The sequence below is a fragment of the Neomonachus schauinslandi genome, chromosome 1 (assembly GCF_002201575.2).
Source record: "Neomonachus schauinslandi chromosome 1, ASM220157v2, whole genome shotgun sequence".
In the NCBI taxonomy this organism is placed as follows: Eukaryota; Metazoa; Chordata; class Mammalia; order Carnivora; family Phocidae; genus Neomonachus; species Neomonachus schauinslandi.
Window position 1 is genome coordinate 74,701,138 of NC_058403.1, and position 15,823 is coordinate 74,716,960.

At 37.8% G+C, this 15,823-nt stretch overlaps 1 non-coding gene across 1 annotated transcript; it reads left to right on the forward strand.

The window, feature by feature from the left end:
• Positions 1-8,675: 8,675 nt before the first annotated feature.
• Positions 8,676-8,819, forward strand: LOC123326883. Its single transcript, XR_006541377.1, has one exon. It is a non-coding gene; the product is annotated as a U4 spliceosomal RNA (small nuclear RNA).
• Positions 8,820-15,823: the final 7,004 nt, after the last annotated feature.

The window sequence follows — 15,823 nt, forward strand, 5'->3', positions numbered from 1 at the left end:
CTATTTAAGGTGGGTAGATTGGAAGGCAGTTATATTTTCTTTCTTAAGGAAGGTGATGAATAGGACTAAATTATCCTATAAAAAACCAGGCTGAAGCTACCTGAAGGGAAGACAGAGATAGAGGGAGAGAAATAGGGAAAGAATGATGATTTAACAGCAGCTGCCTGACCACAGGGGAGAAATCTCTCAAGAAAGTTTCATTGAGGTATGTGCAATTTCATTCTTTTTCTTTGTCCCCCCCCCCCAAATTCAGTAAAAACCTGTTTATTTCAAAATATTTTAAGAGTTATGATTTGTTTTTGATGTATTTGTTTTTAATTTTTTTCTATTTTAATTGTTATTGTTCTACCATTTGAACTGGACTGCATAAGAGTCAAATGCTGGATTAAAGTAAGGCTGTCCATACAACCTCCATTAAACTTATGTATATTTCTGCACAGTTTATCATGTGTGTTATTAATAAAAAAAAAGATTCTTTAGAGAGTCTATTTCAGTAACTAGAGAATGTTAGAAGAACATAAGTGTAAATCTTCCAAACACAGTGTATTCTCATGTGCTTTGGTTAACCAATGTTCCAGTTATTTTATCAATCATACACATAATATAGAGACACCTCACTTCATTTCCAAGAAAAAATCCAAAGATCAGAATAAATTAGAAATTCTAAAACCATATTACTGAGCCTGTGGGAGATAGAGAAGACACCTCAGGAACAAACTACAAAGGTCTAATTATAGCTGTCATTTACAGGCCAGAAATAGTAGATGTAAGAATTGGTATAGGGCGTCTCTAGTAATTAAACAAATTTATATTATGTAGAACAGAAACTTATATATACAAATTTATCTTACATATACATATATACAAATTAACATTATATAGACATAAAGAGTCTTTGTCATTAAGTTTTAATTACCATTATCTGACCTACTATCTGTCTGCCTGGGCCAATCATTTATTTTAATGAGGTAAGAATTGAGACACAGCCAAGTCAACAGTCCATGTTCTTTTTTTTTTTTTTTTAAGATTTTATTTATTTATTTGACAGAGAGAGAGAGCACAAGCTAGGGGTCGGGGGGCGGGAGAGGGAGAAGCAGGCTCCTTGCTGAATGGGGAGCCTGATGCGACATGGGGCTCGATTGAGGACCCTGGGATCATGACCTGAGCCGAAGGCAGAGGCTTAACCAACTGAGCCACCCAGGTGCCCCAAAAGTCCATGTTCTACATGACTTATAGGGTTGATGTGAAAATTAAATAAAATAATAGATATGACAGTGCTTGATAAACTGTAAAGGACTGTGTGATTCTAAGTTTTTTTGTGACATACCAATTAATAAATAGGACCTCCATATAATAGAATATTAGGTAAAAGAATGTATTACGTTCATTAAGTATAAAATAATAGCTACCATTTGTTGAATGCCTATTATGTGTCCAGCATTATACTAAATGTTTTATAGATGAGTTCATTTGATTCTCCCCAAACCTTAAATACAGGGTAACAGACTGATATGCAAACAGATGAAGTCTACCTGAGGACACATTGTGATCATAAATCATCACTATAAATTGGTTTAATTTTCATGAAAAAAAGAGAAAAATTTAAAAAATCCCATCCAATTCTATCAAATTAGGATAGCATTGTTATTAAATTATACTTCTCAAAGTTTCAGAGATTTTGAAGTATTCCCCTGAATCAACTTAGACAATCACTTTAGATGAGCCACATATATTCAAATAAATATTTTTTTAACACTTGCTGTATGTCAGATACTGGGCCGTGTTGGTTCTTAGGATAAGCACAAGTTCTGTCCTCAGGAGGCTATTTAGCAGGCATTGAGTACAAATTAAAATAAGAATGATAGAACTCTATAAAATATTTTTATGTTAGGGAAGTTTTATGATTGGAGAGATGGAAAATGCTAAGGGAGCAGAAGTAGAAGGATCTAACGTATTCTCAAGAAATGCCTCTCTAAAAAAAAAGGACTAAGCTAAATCAGCTATGAAGGCAGAGGTGGGTGATGTGCATTCCTAGCAGCAGAAGTAATGTATGGAAAATCGGACTGGTGAGAGTATGGGACATTTGAGAAGCTTGGAATGGTCAGGCATTGCCAGAGGATGGGGAGTGAGGAGGGATGAGTGACTTTAGGATGCTAAAGAGACATACAGAGGAAAGATCATTAGCACCTTATTGGTCTAATAAATTAGTATTTATTATAAAGGCAACAGGAGTCTATTGAAAATTTTTAAGTAGAGGAGAGAGATGGTACCATAAGTGATTTATAAAGATTGCACAGCTGGTTGAAAATAAATGAGAAGAGAAATGTACTGGGTATAGCAAAACCCTATAAAGCTGGCATAGAGGGGACACATGTTAGTGATGGGTGAGGGTAGTGGAATGGGAAATGGAGCAGATTGACCTGAGAGCTATTTAAGAATGATAGGATGAGGTGATTTATTGGTGCTGCAGAGACTGTCCCTCTTGAATTCACTTTTTAGGGAACACTGCCACTAAAAACACCCAGCTGCTCCAGCTGGGAAGAGCTCCCTTGTCCAGGGTTGCACCTCTTCCTAGGGTGGCCCTCATTCAATGACAAATCAGTCTGGATATATAAATGTTCATTCAAGAATAACCATAGTATATCGGCAGAGACGTCCACTGAGACTACATCAACCCAGCTTTTCCCTCTGTCCTTCCACAGCTATTGATCCCAAGAGCACTTCCTACTAAACTTGTGAACACTGATTACTGCCTCAGAGTTTGCTTCCCAGGGAACCCAGTCCTATGGTGGTTGGCTAAGTAGTTGGTGTATAATGAAGAATGATAATTCATAGACTACTAGGTTTCTGTCCTGAAAACTGGGAAATAGAGATAGGGAATCCCAGAAGAATAGCATATTTTATGTGGTAAGAACTTGAATGTGACATGTAAGTGAAGCTATTCAGATAACTCTTAACTCCTCAGATCTGCATCCCAAACGATGAGCCATAGAGGTTGAGAAAAAAAGAGGTAGGTAAGGGAATTAAAGAATTGACTAGAAAGTTTAAAATCATGACTGGGTAGGTGGGAAAATAAATTGACTAGAGTATGGAGATATAAGCTCTAAACTCTTCTGTAAGTAACCATAATTTGGCACATGTTTTGCATGAATTCTTGTAAAAATGGAAGGAGTTAAGAAACGATATCATGTCATGCTACTTTTTAACATGAGACCTAAAGTTCAATTTGTTGGCGAGGATATTTTCTTACACTCTCTGCCTGTCTTGGGAGCAGTTGAAAATGTTTCTGCAGAGCTCAAATTTAACCAGCTAAGAGAGACTATGAAAGTATTTCAGCTCATTTGATAGAAATCTTCTAACAAAAAGAATGCATCTTAAAATAAATGTCTCTGGATGGAAAAAGCATTATAGTACAGTGGAAGTTTAATCCTGTCTTTTAAGGTCAAGAGCATATTTTGGCTTTTGTGTGATCCTCAATTCAAAACATCTGTCCTTATTAATGATGTGGTAAAAAGGATCATGTAAGATTTGGTACCAAAGGATTGGCTATCCTAAAAGCCCACAAAGAATACACTCTTTAGGTGTTTCTTTGGATCTGCTTTGCAGAGAAATAAATTCATCTTTGCTGCACTGAAAATTGCCTGTCAGAAAAACTGTTGCTGAATAGAAAACTGTCACTTATGAATTATTTTTTATTGACCAGAAACTAGATCATAGACCCAATTTTCTAACCCAGGGAAAACCAAGTAAGACCTGTGACTGAGAACTCTTGAGTGAACAGAATGTAGATTTTCCAGTTTATTTGAAAAGATATTAGATACACAGAAGATAGAGATTATAATTATGGGTCAAACAGAAGCTCAGAATCAACCACATGGCATTTATTAATACAAAAAATATTTATCTGCCTACCATGGAAAAGAATTGACAAAAACCATATTCTTACAGTTTTGGAAAATAGAGAGTCTCTGTGCTGGATTATTTTTAGTTTGCCCCTCTAGAACCTCTGCTCCCCTTTCTTGACCTGCACTTTGCCCAGGAGAATAACCTTAGAAGCTGCATCAGCTGGCTCCTTGTCTTCTAGTATTCAGTTGGTTTTGACCATAGAAGGCACTTCCAGGAGATTCTATGAGAGGGAAGTCAAGTCAGGGTTTTATTTTCCTGGTCAGTCTTCCTCAGAGGTTGTTATGGGCCATCTTGCAGCAGGTCTTGGCTTCTGTCAGGTGGCCTTTCTCTCTCTGCTCAAAACTGTTCTTTTCTCTCTCTACTCAAAACTGTTCTTTACTTCACTCTTGCAGGACTTGGGGTGGTAGTGGTACTCTGCTATTACTATACCTAGGGTACTGAGCTTGCTTTTATGGTTTCCTTATACCAGACCCATAGCTTTGCCAAGAATCTATTTTTGAAACCCCCTTCTGGTTACTCAATTTGAGTGTGCCATTTTTTCCCTGCAGAGATTCTAAACTGAATCCCTCAAGTAAAGGTTAATACATGATTAATTGTTCTTCAATCTTTCTCAAAATATTGACATCAGAAGCAGGATTTAATCAACTTTAAATGATACTTTTAAAGTCTTCTGCAACCCTGTAGTTAGGCTTCTAATTATATACATTCATTATAATTGAGAATTTATTTTTTAGTGCCTACTGTGTGCATGGAACTGGGCACAGAGATAAATCAAACACTAAACCAACTCTCAAGATGCTGGCCATGAGGGGGAGGAGCAAGATGGCGGAGGAGTAGGAGACCTAAATTTCATCTCGTCCCAGGAATTCAGCTGGATGGGAATGAAAGCATTCTGAACACTGTGAACTCAACAGGAGATCGAAGAAAAGAATAGCAGCAACTTTCTGAACAGAAAAGCGACCACTTTCTGGAAGGTAGGACATGCGCAGAAGTGAACCCGAGGTGATATTCGGGAAGATAGATGGCGGGGGAGGGGGGCCTCTATCAGCTGCTACCGGCAAGTGATAGAGCCAGGGAGCACAAAATTGGAAATTTTAGAAGTCGGCTCGGCGGGGGGAGGTAGCTGCAGTGGCGAAGGGGGGGGGGGGGGGGTGGGGGGGTGGAACCCTCGCTGGTACAGAGTGTTCTCAGGACCCTCAGAGTCACAGAAAGACCAAGGGTGCCTGGGTGCAGCAGAGCTCTGAGGTATCGGAGCGGGGAAGCCAGTTGCAGAGACGGAGCCAAGGCACGGGCTCTCAGCTTGGGGTTGCCATAAACTGTGATCCGGGGCACAGTCAGCCCACTGCTCCTCCAGCAGGGACCCAACAAGCGGCAGATCCAGGGAGACTCACTTTCCTCCCCTGGGAGGAGCTGCGTGGGAGCGCACTGCAGGGATCTGCTGGGTTTGGAGACTCCGCAGGGGGTCATGCGCCAAAGATAGAAACGCTCCGTCACAGGGCCGGGTGAGCACGGAGTGAGGCTGGAGACCAGGGAGATGGGAGTGACGACTGCTCTTCTCTGGGGGAGCACTGAGGAGCGGGGCCCGAGTTCTTGGCTCCTCCTGGGTGGAGATTGGGAGGCCACCATTTCACTCTCGTCCTCCAAAGCTGTGCGGAAAGCTTGCAGGGAACAAAAGCTCCCGAGAGCAAACCCGAGCAGATTACTTAGCCTGGACCGGCAAGGGCGGGGCAATTCTGCCTCCAGCAAAGACATTTGGGAACCACGGCAACAGGCCCCTCCCCCAGAAGATCAGCAAGAACAGCCAGCCAAGACCAAGTTTACCGATCAATGAGAACGTCAGAACTCCAGAGCTAGGAGAATACTGCACATAGAATTCATATCTTTTTTCCCATGATTCTTTAGTCTTTCAAAGTTAATTTTTTTTAACTTCCTTTTTTTTCTCTTGAATTTTTCTTTTTGCCTTTTTCATCCAACATTTTATCAATCCCCTTTTTTAAAAAATCTTTTTTATTTTTCATTTTTAGAGTCATATTTTATCCCTTCAGAGTAGTTAACCTTATTTTTGGTATATATATATATACCAAATATATATATATATATATATAAGCTGTTCTGTCTTTAAAATATTGGGATACAGTTTCTTCTAACAGACCAAAATATACCCTAAATCTCTAGTGTATGGCTTTGTTCTAGTCTCCTGCCTGATCACATTCTTTCCCCCCCCTTTTTTTTAAATCCTCTTCTTTCCTTTTTCAACCAACTTCTTATCAATTCCTTTTATAAAATCTTTAATAATTTTCATCTTTACAGTCATATTCCATCCCTGCACCGTATTTACCCTTATTTTTGTACATATATAAGTTTTCTTTCTTTAAAATTTTAGGAGGCACTTTCTTCTAACAGACCAAAATATGCCCAAAATCTGTGGTGTGGCACTGATCTATGCACCAGCCTGATCATATTTGATCATATTCTGTTTTGTTTTTGTTTGTTTGTTTTAATCTTTTTCTTTCTCTTCCTTTTTTCTTTTTTCTTTCTTTCCCTTTCTTTTCCCCTGGTTTCAGGTCTCTTCTGATTTGTTTAGTGTATATTTTTCTGGGGTCGTTGTTACCCTGTTAGCATTTTGTTCTGTCATTCATCTATTCTCCTCTGGACAAAATGACAAGACAGAAAGAATCACCTCAAAAAAAAAAAAAAAAAGAACAAGAGGCAGTACCAACTGCCAGGGACCTAATCAACATGGACATTAGTAAGATGTCAGAACTAGAGTTCAGAATTACGATTTTAAAGATACTAGCTGGGCTTGAAAAAAGCATGGAAGATATTAGAGAAACCCTCTCTGGAGAGATAAAAGAACTAAAATAACCAAGTTGAAACCAAAACGGCTATTAATAAGGTGCAATCAAAAAAGGAGGCTCTAACTGCTAGGATAAATGAGGCAGAAGAGAGAATTAGTGATACAGAAGACCAAATGATGGAAAAAAAAGAAGCTGAGAAAAAGAGGTAAACAACTACTGGATCACGAGGGCAGAATTTGAGAGATAAGTGATACCATAAGATGAAACAATATTAGAATAATTGGGATCCCAGAAGAAGAAGAAAGAGAGAGAGGGGCAGAAGTTATACTGGAGCAAATTATAGCAGAAAATTCCCTAATTTGGTGAAGGAAACAGGCATCAAAATCCAGGAGGCACAGAGAACCCCCCCCTCAAAATCAATAAAAATAGGTCAACACCCTGACACCTAATAGTAAAACTTATGAGTCTCAGAGAAAAAGAGAAAAACCTGAAAGCAGCTCGGGACAAGAGGTCTGTAACCTACAATGGTAGGAACATTAGATTGGCAACAGACTATCCACAGAGACCTGGCAGGCCAGAAAGGGCTGGCATGATATATACAGAGCACTAAATGAGAAAAATATGCAGCCAAGAATACTATACCCAGCTAGGCTGTCATTGAAAATAGAAGGAGAGATAAAAAGCTTCCAGGACAAACAAAAACTAAAGGAATTTGCAAACACAAAACCAGCCCTACAAGAAATATTGAAAGGGGTCCTCTAAGCAAAGAGAGACCCTAAAAGCAACATAGACCAGAAAGGAACACAGACAATATACAGTAACAGTCACCTTACAGGCAATACAATGGCACTAAATTCCTATCTTTCAATAGTTACCCTGAATGTAAATGGGCTAAATACCCCAATCAAAAGACACAGGCTATCAGATTGGATAAAAAAACAAGACCTATTGATATGCTGTCTGCAAGAGACTCAGTTTAGACCCAAAGACACCCCCAGGTTGAAAGTGAGGGGGTGGAAAACCATTTACCATGCTAATGGACACCAAAAGAAAGCTGGGGTGGCAATCCTTATATCAGACAAATTATATTTTAAACCAAAGACTGTAATAAGCTATGAAGAAGGACACTATATCCTACTTAAATGGTGTATCCAACAAGAAGATCTAACAATTGTAAATATCTATGCTCCTAACATGGAAGCAGCCAATTATATAAGCTAATTAATTACAAAAACAAAGAAACACATTGACAACAATACAATAATAGTGGGGGACTTTAATAACCCCCTCACTGAAATGGACAGATCATCTAAGCAAAGATCAACAAGGAAATAGACTTTAAATGACACACTGGACCAAATGGCCTTCACAGATATATTCAGCACATTCCATCCTAGAGCAACAGAATACACATTCTTCTCTAGTGCCCATGGAACATGCTCCAGAATGTATCACATCCTAGGTCACAAATCAGGTCTCAACCGGTACCAAAAGATTGGGATCATTCCCTGAATATTTTCAGACCACAATGCTTTGAAACTAGAACTCAATCACAAGAGGAAAGTCGGAAAGAACTCAAATACATGGTGGCTAAAGAGCATCCTACTAAAGAATGAATGGGTCAACCAGGAAATTAAACAAGAATTAAAAAAATTCATGGAAACCAATGAAAATGAAAACACAACTGTTCAACATCTTTGGGATGCAGCAAAGGCAGTCCTAAGAGGAAAGTATATAGCAACACAAGCCTTTCTCAAGAAACAAGAAAGGTCTCAAATACACAACCTAACCCTACACCTAAAGGAGCTGGAGAAAAAACAGCAAATAAAGCCTAAATCCAGCAGGAGAAGAGAAATAATAAAGATCAGAGCAGAAATCAATGAAATAGAAACCAAAAGAACAGTAGAACAGATCAATGAAACTAGGAGCTTGTTCTTTGAAAGAATTAACAAGATTGATAAACTCCTGGCCAGCTTTGCGAAGTGGCAGTATCGTAGCCAATGAGGTTTATCTGAGGTGCGATTATTGCTAATTGAAAACTTTTCCTGATAAAACCATGGCCAGACTTATCAAAAAGAAAAAAGAAAGGACCCAAATAAATAAAATCATGAATGAAGGAGGAGAGATCACAACCAACACCAAAGAAATATAAACAATTATAAGAACATATTATGAGCAACTATATGGCAGCAAATTAGATAACCTGGAAGAAATGGCATTCCTAGAGATGTATAAACTACCAAAACTGAACCAGGAACAAATAGAAACCTGAACAGACCTATATCCACTAAGGGAATTGAAGCAATAATCAAAAATCTCACAACCAACAAAAGCCCAGGGCCAAATGGTTTCCCAGGGGAATTCTACCAAACATTTAAAGAAGAATTAATACCTATTCTTCTGAAACTATTCCAAAAAATAGAAATGAGAGGAAAACTTCCAAACTCATTTTATGAGGCCACCATTACCTTGATCCCCAAACCAGACAAAGACCCCATCAAAAAGGAGAATGACAGACCAATATCCTTGATGAACACGGATGCAAAAATTCTCACCAAAATACTAGCCAATAGCATCCAACAGTACATTAAAAGGATTATTCACCATGACCAAGTGGGATTTATCCCTGGGCTGCAAGGTTGGTTCAACATCTGGAAATCAATCAATGTGATACAATACATTAATGAAAGAACAAGAACCCTATGATCCTCTCAATAGATGCAGAAAAAGCATTTGACAGAGTACAGCATCCTTTCTTGATCAAAACTCTTCAGAGTATAGGGATAAAGGGTACATACCTCAGTAGCAAAAGCCATCTATGAAAAACCCACAGCAAATATCGTTCTCAATGGGGAAAAACTAAGAGCTTTCTCCCTAAGGTCAGGAACGCGGCAGGGATGTCCACTCTCACCACTGCTATTCAACATAGCATTAGAAGTCCTAGCCACAGCAATCAGACAGCAAAAAGAAATAAAAGACATCCAAATCGGCAAAGAAGAAGTCAAACTCTCACTCTTTGCAGAGGATGTGATACCTTATGTGGAAAACCCAAAGACTCCACCCCAAAACTCCTAGAACTCATACAGGAATTCAGTAAAGTGGCAGGATATAAAATCAATGCACAGAAATCAGTGGCATTTCTATACACCAAAAACAAGACAGAAGAAAGAGAAATTAAAGAGTCGATCCCATTTACAATTGCATCCAAAACCATAAGATACCTAGGAATAAATCTAACCGAAGAGGCAAAGATTCTGTACTCAGAAAACTATAAAATACCCATGAAAGAAATTGAGGCAGTCATAAAGAAATGGAAAAATGTTCTATGCTCATGAATTGGAAGACAAATATTGTGAAGATTTCAATGCTACCTAGAGCAATCTATACATTAATGCAATCCCTATAAAAAAATAGCATCCACTTTTTTCAAAGAAATGGAACAAATAATCCTAAAATTTGTATGGAACCAGAAAAGACCCCGAATAGCCAGAGGAAGGTTGAAAAAGAAAAGCAAAGCTGGGGGCATCACAATTCCGGACTTCAAGCCCTATTACAAAGCTGTCATCATCAAGACAGTATGGTCCTGGCACAAAAACCGACACATAGATCAATGGAACAGAATAGAGAGCCCAGAAATGGACCCTCAACTCTATGGTCAACTCATCTTCGACAAAGCAGGAAAGAATGTCCAATGGAAAAAAGACAGTCTCTTCAACAAATGGTGTTGGGAAAATTGGACAGCCACATGCAGAAGAATGAACCTGGACCATTTCCTCGCACCACACACAAAAATAGACTCCAAATGGTTAAAAGACCTAAATGTGAGACAGGAGTCCATCAAAATCCTAAAGGAGAACACAGGCAGCAACCCTTCAACCTCAGCCGCAGCAACTTCTTCCTAGAAACATCACCAAAGGCAAGGGAAGCAAGGGCAAAAATGAAACATTGGGACTTCATCAAGATAAAAAGCTTTTCACAGCAAAAGAAACAGTCAACAAAACCAAAAGACAACCGACAGAATGGGAGAAGGTATTTGCAAATGACATATTAGATAAAAGGCTAGTATCCAAAATCTATAAAGAACTTATCAAACTCAACACCCGCCAAAAAAAGATCCAATTAAGAAATGGGCAGAAGACATGAACAGACATTTTTCCGAAGAAGACATTCATATGGCCAACAGGCACATGAAAAAGTGCTCAATATCACTCGGGATCAGGGAAATCGAAATCAAAACCTCAATGAGATACCACCTCACACCAGTCAGAATGGCTAAAATTAACAAGTCAGGAAATGACAGATGTTGGCAGGGATGCGGAGAAAGGGGAACCCTCCTACACTGTTGGTGGGAATGCAAGCTGGTGCAGCCACTCTGGAAAACAGTATGGAGGTTCATCAAAAAGTTGAAAATAGAGCTACTCTATGACCCAGCAATTGCCCTACTGGGTATTTACCCCAAAGATACAAAAGTAGGGATCCGAAGTGGCACGTGCACCCCGATGTTTATAGCAGCAATGTCCACAATAGCCAAACTATGGAAAGAACCAAGATGTCCATTGACAGATGAATGGATAAAGGAGAAGTGGTATATATATACAATGGAATATTATGCAGCCATCAAAAGGAATGAAATCTTGCCATTTGCAACGACGTGGATGGAACTGGAGGGTATTATCCTGAGTGAAATAAATCAATCAGAGAAAGACATGTATCATATGATCTCACTGATATGAGGAATTCTTAATCTCAGGAAACAAATTGAGGGTTGTTGGAGTGGTGGGGGGTGGGAGGGATGCGGTGGCTGGGTGATAGACATTGGGGAGGGTATATGCTATGGTGAGTGCTGTGAATTGTGTAAGACTGTTGAATTACAGATATGTACCTCTGAAACAAATAATACATTATATGTTAAAAAAAAAAAGAAGATAACAGGAAGGGAAAAATGAGGGGGGGGGATCTGAGGGGGAGATGAACCGTGAGAGACTATGAACTCTGAGAAACAAACTGAGTGTTCTAGAGGGGAGGGGGTTGGGGGGATGGGTTAGCCCAGTGATGGGTATTAAAGAGGGCATGTATTGGGGCACCTGGGTGGCTCAGCCGTTAAGCGTCTGCCTTCGGCTCAGGTCACGATCCCAGGGTCCTGGGATCGAGCCCCGCATCGGGCTCCCTGCTCGGCGGGAAGCCTGCTTCTCCCTCTCCCAGTCCCCCTGCTTGTGTTCCCTCTCTCACTGTGTCTCTCTCTGTCAAATAAATAAATAAAATCTTTAAAAAAAAAGAAAAGAGGGCATGTATTGAATGGAGCACTGGGTGTTATATGCAAACAATGAATTATGGAACACTACATCAAAACTAATGATGTATGGTGATTAACATAACATAATAATAAAAAAAAAAAGATGCTGGCCATGAGAAGGAAACAAAGAGCATATTAGAAACGTGGATAACGGGCTTTGGAAATTTAGCGCATGTTCCATATTTCTGATTTCTAATTTTATATTTGATTTTATTTTCAGCATTTCTTTTGAATTCCCTTATGTAGTCTACATTTGGTTTGTTTTATGTACTTTTGTTTTCATAGTCTAGTAATTTAGGGAGATAAGTTATGATTGCACTCATTTCTCTACCTAATAATGTTTCCCATTTTATAAGCTTTGCAGATTATCTATTGTCTCCCTGCTTTAAAGAAAAAGAAATTTGTGTACATATGTCTTCCTACTTCCTTCACTGGCTTCCATCGTTTCAATTTTTACTGTCTGGTATTTTTACAGCAGAAAGTTTACAACTTTACATTCTCCTCAATAACCATAATTTTCAAAGCGGTTTAATGTTATTTATTTTTAAAATGATTTAGTGTTCACAGAATTTTCTTTTATAGCATAACTTCTGCCATTTAGAGTTATTTTTGGTCATTGTTTATTTTGGTGGGTTTTGATATTAATAACTTTTACATGTTCTTTTTATAGTCTAAAGATATTTTTTGGCATTAGATGTTGCAAATATCTCCTTGCTGTCTTTTACCTTTCTGTTAAAGATTTGTGTATCATAAACACAAATTCTGAATTTTAATGTAATCAACTTTATCAAATGCTTATCTTATGATTTATACTTTAAAAATTAAAATATTAATTTTTAAAAACTCACCTGGAGTTCTAGAGCCTTTTTTACCAGTATCCATGACCCCATCTACTACGGAGGGCATGTTTTTCCTTTCTGCTTTGTGTTAACAACTAATCTTTATTGAGTACTTACCCAATGCCCACCCGTGTTGTGAATGCTTTACTCAACTAATCTTTACAACAACCCTATTAAGGAGGTACTTTTTTTGGTTTAAAAAATATATTTTTCAAATTTCAGTTTTATTGAGGCATAATTAACATGTACAGTTGTAAGATTTTTAAAATGTTCACTGTGGTGATCTGATATACACATACACTGTAAAAGGATTCCTCCCATCTTTACCACACACATCCATCACCTGCATAAGTTACCTTAGGAGCATTATGCTAAGTGAAATAAGTCAGATAAAGAAAGACAAATACTGCATGATATCACTTATCTGTGGAATCTAAAATTAAAAAAAAAATGGTAAACAGAGAATAGAAACGTGGTTGTCAGGGGTTTGGAGGATAGGGGGAATGAGGGAGAGTTTGGTAAAAGGGTATAAACTTTCAGCTATAAGATGAATAAAGTCTGAGGATCTAATGTGTAACGTAGTGTCTATAATTGATAACACTGTATTATATAATTGAAATTTGCTAAGAGAGAACTTAAATGTTCTCACTAAAATAAATGAATAGATAAATAAATAAATGCACTATTTTTATTTCCTGTTTTACAAAAGAAGAAACTGAGGCACAGAGAGATGAATAATTAGGCCAAGGTCACATAAACATTAAGTACCAGAACCATGTTTCTGGTGTAGGCAGTGAGGTTCTATTGTCCATGCTTTTAGCCCCTGCATTCTACTCATCTTTACTCCATGTGTGCATGAGTATTATTACTCTAAGTTCTCTGTTGTTTTTGTGGGTTTTTTCTTTTTTTTTTTTGGTGTAGTTATTTGTTCCTGAACTGGTCCCACAGTATTTTTTTTTATTACTGTGGCTTACAATGTATCTTATTACCTGGCAGGTTGAATCTTTGTTCTTCTCTTTCCAAACTGAAATAACCATCTGTGGACTTTATTCTTCAAGATAAATTTTTAAGTAGTTTTCTGTAGTTCCTCAAAAAAAAAAAAAATACAAAAAACAAACCCCAACAACAATCTTTTTTGAATTTTGATCCAAATTTGTGTTGAATTTATAATCTGAGGAAGCATTGACATCTTTGTAATGTTAAAAATTCCATCCATGAACATGAAATTAATCTCTGAATTTAGCTCGTTTTATATCCTTTATATCCTTTAATATAACTAAAATGTTTTCTCCATAATTTCTTGTGCAAGGTAAATTCTTTGTTAAGTGAATGCCTATCTTTTTTTTTTTTAAAGATTTTATTTATTTATTTGACAGAGAGAGAGGCAGGGAGAGAGGGAACACAAGAAAGGGGAGCAGCAGAGGGAGAAGCAGGCCTCCCGCGGAGCAGGGAGCCTGATGCGGAGCTGGATCCCAGGACCCTGGGATCATGACTTGAGCTGAAGGCAGACGCTTAACGACTAAGCCACCCAGGTGCCACCAAGTGAATGCCTATCTTTTTTTCCTCCTTTTATACTGTGAATTGCATCTAATATATACTCCAGTTAGATATTACCAATATAAATAAATGCACATATTTTGTAAATCCATCCTGTATTTAGAATCCCAGGTGACTCTCTAATTTTTTTTTCATTATACTGAGTTTTCTATATAGTTAATTCTATCATCTGTACATAATGACAGCTTTGTCTCTCTTCTTATCCTTAAATCACCAATTGATTTTTTTCAATCATAGGCCTGTGTAACCAGGCCTTTTTGTTTTATTTCTGATCTTAAAGATAATATGTCTAACTGGGGCACCTGGGTGGCTCAGTTGGTTGGGCGACTGCCTTCGGCTCAGGTCATGATCCTGGAGTCCCGGGATCGAGTCCCGCATCGGGCTCCCTGCTCGGCAGGGAGTCTGCTTCTCCCTCTGACCCTCCTCCCTCTCATGCTCTCTGTCTCTCATTCTCTCTGTCTCAAATAGATAAATAAAATCTTAAAAAAAAAAAAAGATAATATGTCTAACTAAAGATTTTTCATGAATCATGAGATTTCCCCTAAGTTTTTGATCAAATTAAGAGAGTTTGAGTCTATTCCTAGTTTTATGTTCTTTTTCTTTTCCTTTTTTTTTTTTTTCTTTAAGATTTTATTTATTTACTTGACAGAGCGAGACAGCGAGAGAGGGAACACAAGCAGGGGGAGTGGGGGAGGGAGAAGCAGGCTTCCTGCCCGGCAGAGAGCCCGACACAGGGCTCGATCCCAGAACCCTGAGATCATGACCTGAGCCGAAGACAGATGCTCAATGATTGAGCCACCCAGGTACCCCATGTTCTTTTTCTAAACATAAATACTTGTTAATATTTATCAAATGCTTTGTATCTACTGATTGTTTGATTTTTTTTCCTTTACTTCACCAATGTGATAGATCATCTGAATTTCCGAGTTTAATCTACTGAACAAAATATATTATTTTTAAGACACTTTTGTGTTTGATTACGAGACATTTTATTTAGGACCTTTACAACTATATTCATATTTGAAATATAGCTATGATTTCTGTGCTATCCTTATTCTAGTTTGGGGCTTAGGTTCATATGACCTCATCAGCTTTCCCTCTATTATATTTATCTACAACCATGTACTAAAGCAAGTTTGTGAGAATTAATTATATAATTGTTTTTTTCGGGGAGTTTTTTAGAGGATGGGGAAGAGTTGTTCTTTGATTCCCACTTCAGTTCTTAAAAGTGATTATTGGGAAAAAAATGATTATTGGATATGTCAAATTTTATAATTTTGTGTCAGTTTTTCCATTTTATAGCTTTCTACTTTATCCATCTAGTTTTTTAAATTTTGCAAATTTTCATTAGAACCTATTTTATTATTGATATTTCAATATTATCTTACATAAAATAATAAAATTATGAAGAATATTTTGCTTTTATGTTT